The sequence below is a fragment of the Octopus sinensis genome, linkage group LG3 (assembly GCF_006345805.1).
Source record: "Octopus sinensis linkage group LG3, ASM634580v1, whole genome shotgun sequence".
NCBI classification, from domain to species: Eukaryota; Metazoa; Mollusca; class Cephalopoda; order Octopoda; family Octopodidae; genus Octopus; species Octopus sinensis.
In genome coordinates this window covers 72,647,761-72,655,260 of record NC_042999.1, presented here as the reverse complement: position 1 = coordinate 72,655,260, position 7,500 = coordinate 72,647,761, and positions in this window count along the sequence as shown.

Genomic DNA, 7,500 nt, shown 5'->3' with positions numbered 1-7,500 from the left:
TCGTTTTTGGGGTTGTTAAAATAAGTACCAGTTGAGCACTGGGGTTGATGTAATCAAGTAGACCCCTCCCAATAAATTTCAGGCCTTGTGCTTACAGTGAAAAAAGAAAAAGGATTATTATGAAATACTTGGCTAGAAGAACGAATAATTATATGGAAAAAAACTCCCCCAAAAACATTGTTTTTTTTTTAAATTTCAAGGTAAAACTGAGGAAAACAGAAAATCACTTACGTGCCTTACTCTAAAGTAGCTGCGAATGATTGTTAAAAGAAAAAGAAAAATGAAACCACAGTAAATTTATTTGAAACAATGTCACAATTGTCGAGTAAGTTTCAGTGACTATTGACGCTTGAATGAATCCCAAACCGGGTGGTATTTCTAATGGCACTCGAATTCCTGTTTTGTAAGCTTAGAGAAAGTGTATATAGTGGTGAGTGTTAATAGGTATTCTGTGAAAATGTATGCATTAGTAGTTTAGGATGGTGGTTTGGATGGTGGTTTAAGACAGAGTTTTAGGTAACGTTGAAACACGTTCCAATTAAAAGTGCTTAAATTTCAGTGATTCGATCGCCTTCAGGTGTTCTATACAAGTAAATATAATACGTATATATGTTATTGTAATACGTATGCTGCATGTATGTAGGTAAATCATATATATATATATATATATATATATATAATATATGTGTGGGTGTGTGTGTGTGTGTGTGTGGTACATAAACATATATATGTGGTGTGTGTGTACATAAACAGATATATATATATATATATATATATATATATATATATATATATATATATATACATATGTGTATATGTATATACGTACATATACATGTGGGTATACACACACACATATTATATATATACAGCTGTTTAAAATAAATTCACGGACCAGAAAAAAAAAGACTCTTATTTATTGGTTTACGGAGTGGGTATATTATTATTTATAAAATACCATAATACTAGCACACCCGTGTCGTCAAAGATGACAACAGTCTTATCAATGATAGAAAATGACGCATGAAAACAAAGGGTAAAACCATTGATAAATGCCAGCAATCGAATGATTATATTATGTATGTATGTACATAGACAGAACTGAGCTGCTTGAAAATTCAGTTACGGTTGAAACTTTTATCATCCATATATGTACTGGGTTGTCCGGAAAGTTCGTGCCGATTTTTAAAGGAAAAATAAAGGTCAATAAATGCTTGCCATTACCCAAGCTTTACCAGGTGCTCATGGACGACGGATTTTGATAGGTTGAGGCTTTCTGCCAATTCTCGAGTTGTGCAATGTGGGTTATTCTCAATTAATGATTTGATTTGGTCATCATCTGTAGTGGATGGCCTGCCTGATCGCTCTTTATCAATAAGGCTACAATCTCCAGCTTGGAATCTTGCGAACCATTTCCGTACAGTTCTTTCGGATAAAGAAACATCACCGTAAACTGCGCATATTTCTTTGGTTGCTTGTGAGGCATTTTTCCCTTTACGGAAAAAGAAAAGTATCAAGGGCCGAAAATGAAATTTCTTATCTTCCATTTTAAAGGGTTACAGAATTAACACAGGTTATAGGAACATAAACCTTCTTCCACGAAAAGATAGCTTAAACTGTGCTCTAAATGGAGGTGTAGTCAAATCCTATTTGATGGACTCAACCATGTTCTAAAATAAGTCGAAAGGTAAGCTACTATAAATTGGCACGAACTTTCCGGACAACCCAATATATATATATACGTATATATATACGTGGTATAACCGGAAATGTTCTCTGTGGGACAAACCTGTTGTGGTTTAGGCTTCCACTGCTAGAAACTACTTGAACCAACCCTCTGGTATCAGTCTGCCAACCAGCTTCGTCGGGTGAGATCATACTATCACGTGATGCATCTTTATTTTGCTGTGCTTCTCCCCTGTTGGTCGATTTTTGCGATGGCTGAAAAGAAGGAGCAGCGTGCTTCTGTGAAATTCTGTTTTCTGCTGGAGAAAACGGCGGCCGAAACAGTTGCTATGCTTCAAACAGCTTACACAAGTTTACGAGTGGTTTCCACGCTTTTGGGAACGGTCACTTGTCGCTTGAGGACCAATCTCGTTCAGTACGACCGTCGACCTCCCGAACGAATGAAAACATTATGGAAATTCATGAATTGATTTTGGAGGACCGTCACTAAACAATTGACGAACTTGTTGATATGACTGGTGTGTCCTGGAGCTCCTTGCCAACGAATTTTGTGCAAGGAATTGCGAATGAAAAGAGTTGAAACAAAACTTATCTCTCACTTGCTCACGGAAGATCAAAAGCAGTCACGACTGAATGCGTGTCGTGAACTAAAAGAACAGATGGAAGTTGATCTGGACCTTTTTTTCGAACGTCATCACTGGTTACGAAAAAAACGACGGAGGCGTTAAAAGGCATCACTTCACAAGAGTTGCAACACTATTTCAAAAAGTGGAAAACGCACCTGGACTAATGAATTGCTTCAAATGGAAGATACTTTGAAGGCGATGAAAGTGTAAATGTGTAAAACTAAGAGAATAAATATTGTAAAATTCCGGTTTCTTTTGGGTACCCCCTCGTACATACATACATACATACATACATGCATATGTGTGTGTGTGTGTGTGTGTGTGTGTGTGTTGTGTGTGTATATATATACATATATATATATAAGGGCAATCTCGAAAGTAAGGGCTCCAAAAATATTTAGAAATCACAGAAACGAATATTGTCAATGATGTTTACATCACGTTAAGGTTTGGACATTTATCTATTCTCCAGTTCACTCAACTGTTGAAATGAGTTGCGACGTCACAGGTGCCAAGATGTATCGGCCCCTTTGCCTTTCCCTTGGATAACACTGGTGGTGTGGAGAGGGGAGGCCGGTATGCATGGGCGACTGCTAATCTTCCATAAACAACCTTGCCGGACTTGTGCCTGGGAGGGTAAAGAAGCCCGTCGTATATATATATATATATATATATATATATATATATACGACGGGCTTCTTTCAGTTTCCGTCTACCAGAGCCACTAACAAGGCTTTGGTCAGCCCAAGGCTATAGAAGAAGACACTTGCTCAAGATGCCACGAAGTGGGACCGAACCCGGAACCATGTGGCTGTGAAGCAAACTTTTTACCACACAGACACTCATAAAACCTTTTATTTTTTTAAATTTCAGTTGTTAAATTTTAGGCCTTGAGTAGAAAAGAATGTGTAATTTCATATATATATATATGTGTGTGTGTGTGTGTGTGTGTGTGTGTGTGAGAGAGAGAGAGAGAGAGAGAGAGATTGTTAAAGTAAATATCTTTTACTATAAAAATCTGCGCAATGACTTCTGAGTAAAACTTCTCACAACATTTCGTCTGTTTTAGCATCTCTGATTGCCCCACACTTTCACTCCGTTTGTTGTTTTAGTTTTCCACTGCCAGCATGACCGATGCGAAACACGTATTTTATTATATTAGTTTAGTTAAGCATTAAAAAGTGGAATGAACCTTCGAATACGAAAGACAAGCAACAACTTAAGTAGAAACGCTGGTAAAGCAAGGAAGTACAAATGCTGTTGGATAATTAAAAAAAAACAAAAAACTTCACACTGTCTCATTATGCGTTTTGAGACAAATGCAAAAGAAAAAAAAATGAACAGAACTACTCCAGCTCATAATGAATGATTTAGAAAGTAAATCTTATAAACTGGAACAAACTCAGCAGCCTCAAACGCTAAAGTGTTACTCACAAAATATATATATATGTACAAAAACACGTAGCGTATTATGTATATATCTCTATCTATCTATCTATCTATCTATCTATCTATCTATCTGTCTGTCTGTCTGTCTGTCTGTCTGTCTGTCTGTCTGTCTGTCTGTCTGTCTGTCTGTCTGTCTGTCTGTCTGTCTGTCTGTCTGTCTGTCTGTCTATCTATCTATCTATCTATAATATATTGATATTATCATAATAGCAATCTGCTCACGTCGGGATTTGAGAAAACCCTGGCTATCATCAACTCCCTGTATGAAACCCATTGGTAAATTGTCTGTTATGAAAATATAATATTTTTCATTAATAATAATTTACCCAATATGAGCGATTTGCTTTGATGGTACGAATTGTAAAATCCTAGAGAATGGCAATGTGGCCAATCTCAGGGAGTGGTTGGGGAAGGTGTTCATACCAGTTCTTAGACATTTCTTTCCTATCGTGATAGCAGATTTTCCAATGGAGATATTATATCCTGTGCTTGATAGGTTTGCTTTTCTTAATCTTGTTTCCTAATCTTTTATATGCTGCGAATACTGTAGCATAGAAAGCCTGATTTATATTTGTTATGTCATAATCGATTTCGTTTAGCAATGACTTCAAGGCCGCATCTTTATTTTGATAAGTTTTTATACTTATGGAAGCTTCGAATTTTTAGAAGGTTCTTACTGGTTTGCTTATCTGAGTATTTGATTTTGCTTTGCTCACGAATAATTGCATCGTTCGCATTATTTATTTCTACACTGTTTCTTTCTATGGATTCGTCCTCATATCATTTGGTTCTATTCCCAGTGCATTCAATGCTGTGTTGGATCATCGGCGAATGTGTGTGGATCGTCTTTCTGTAACACGTTTCCTTGGCGGTGCTGTAGTCATGGATGAATGAAAGGGCGAAACTGGGCACCTGGCACCTAGAATGTCGTCAGGTGCTCACAGTCCTTTACTAATCGAGCAATGAGATCGGTGGATGTTCCAGTCTAGCAATATATATATATATAGAGGATTAGTGGAGAGGAAGTATGACGACATACTCGGGGAGACTCTGGGCATCCATGATAACTAACTGGCTAGTCTGTTCCGGAGGACTTTCCGGTCGGGGGCTGCCATGCATAATTTCCAGAAGTCCTTCGCCTGACAGTACTACCGAGGGGTACTACCGGTTCGAGATAAACTCCACAGGCATGGATGTGCTGTCTGATGGGCATGGTCGAGATGCGTGCAGAGCGACGAAACCGTTTTGCATGCACTCGTTTAGTATCTGAGTATTGCTGACTTATGGGCTGTCGAGTGTAGGACAGATCCATCCACTGGTCGAGTCCATAGTGATGATTGCTTCGCCGCCCTCCTTTAATCTGGCTGGTAAAGCTGTTTTCACTTGAAAAGAAAAATGAGGATACAGTGGGAGGTTCTGTCCTCCAGCGAGTTTATAGAAAGATAGGTTGAAAGTTGCCAAAATGGCAGGAGTAGATGACACCCCTCTAAGTATTGACCTATGAGTCGAAGAAAAGGAAAAAGCACTTGCCTTTGATGTTCAGGGCGATGTTGAATGGTGGGGTTCTTCGTTTATCACTAGAGGTTCTCCTTTATCAGGAAGAGCACATCACTATCATCCTTTTTTGCCACACTATCTTTTCACTTCCTCAAATTCCCTTTATCGGTACGTGGAGGCGCACACAGACGCGCGCGCGCAAACACACACGCTGATCACCGCCTTGTCCAAATGTTCTAAAATTTTCCTTCGTCTCCTAAATAATCTTAATGTCGTTACACACTCTTGTTCTCCTTCTCCTTTCACTAATCTGTATCTCAGTGCGTACAGATCTACTCGTGTCTCTATAAGTGTTTTTCTCTCTGCACGTCTCCGTCTGCGTATGTATGTGTGTTTGTGTGTGTGTGTGTGCATATTATATATATATATATATATATATATTATATATTATATATATAATATATATATATATATATATATATATATATATATATATATATGCATATCTACATATGCGTGTGTATATATCTATAATGCATACGAATGTGGTGTGTTTTTTTGGGGGGAGGTGTATGTATGTATGTATGTATGTATGTATGTATGTATGTATGCATATACCTATGAATAGAGTTGAGAGTGTATGTTTCGATCTCTGTCTGTTTCCATCTATTTTCTCTTTTCTTTTTCTCTGTGCGCTTATCTAGTGTGTATATGTATGTCTGTGGATATGTATTTCATACGTGCATTTGTGTATATCTATATATGTAAACATACACACACACACACACCACACACACACACACACACACACACACACACACACACACACACACGTACACAATATATATATATATTCACACAATGATATATTTACGTCTGTGTGTGAGTGTGTGAGGGTGTGAGTAGATATGTGAGTATGCATGTGTATCTCTGCGCTGTGTGTATGACTGTGTGTCTGCGTGCGATTTTTCGCGTACTTTCACATGTGTATATATACATATTTTTTCTTATTCTTTTCTGCTTTTTCTACTTGTAAATGTAATTGTCTTTTAGACATACTTTTTTTTATACATGACTTTCTCACTGGTAATGCCTTCCCTACATATTGCATAAATGTAATTCTTAATTTTTTCCCCAAATAAATTGCACTTCATATTCGAGGCTCCGATGAAACTATAGGATGTTATTCAGGCATTTGACTGTGACTCCACTGAATCTTACAGCAGAAATAGCTGCAAGCTAATGAAGTTCAATACTTAACCATTGTTTTTCCTGTGTCACCTTTTTGTCTTAAATATATATATATATATATATGGCTGTGTGGTAAGAAGCTTGCTTCCCAACCACATGGTTCCGGGTTCAGTCCCACTGCGTGGCACCTGGGGCTAATATCTTCTACTATAGCCTCGGGTTGACCAAAGCATTGTGTGTGAATTTGATAGACGGAAATCGAAAGAAGCCAGTCGTATATATATATATATATCAAAAACATTTATCACTCAGTATGGCCGCCCTTTGGGGGAATTACTGCCTCCTCACGAGGATGAAGTTTTTTCCAGTTCCGCAACCTCCTCACTTTTGATTTTGCGTGTCGCATGCTCGATGCAGGTCTTCAAACTGTTGACAGTCGAATGTGGTGAAACGTTGCTCCTTGCTTGAAGTACGACCCATAAAAAGTAATCGAGAAGGTTGAGATCTGGGCTATTTCTGGGCCAGATATTGGCCCTCACTGACACCTTCTCACCAAGGGAGGCTTGTGTTGCTTTTGACCCATAGCATGGTGCAGAATCCTGGATAAGTATCACATTGTTAAGCCCAAACTTCTGCTCCATCAAAGGTAACAGAGAGTTCTTCAGGATGTCCAGATACTCCTTTGTGCCGATTTTCAAGCCAGACTCAATGAAGTGTGGATCCATGGCATTTCCATCACTCGCCACGGCTCCAAATACCATCACAGAGGTAGGATTCTTAGTTTCAAACACAGTTGTATGCTATGGCTCGTGAATTTCTGCGATTCACCTTAGCGTCCATAGTGAACTTCTCGTTCACAAATACGAGAGTTTTTCCTGCAACTTGGTGCTTGATGAGTGACAGAAGCTTTGGGCATCTCTCGGCTCTCATTGCTTTGGCCTTGGTTGTTAGGAGGTAACGTCGTCGTCGAACATAGTTAATCATCCCAAGGTTTCTGTTCACAGCTCCGGACACCGTGGAAAGGGACACATTGTGTTTCGTTGCAAGAGTT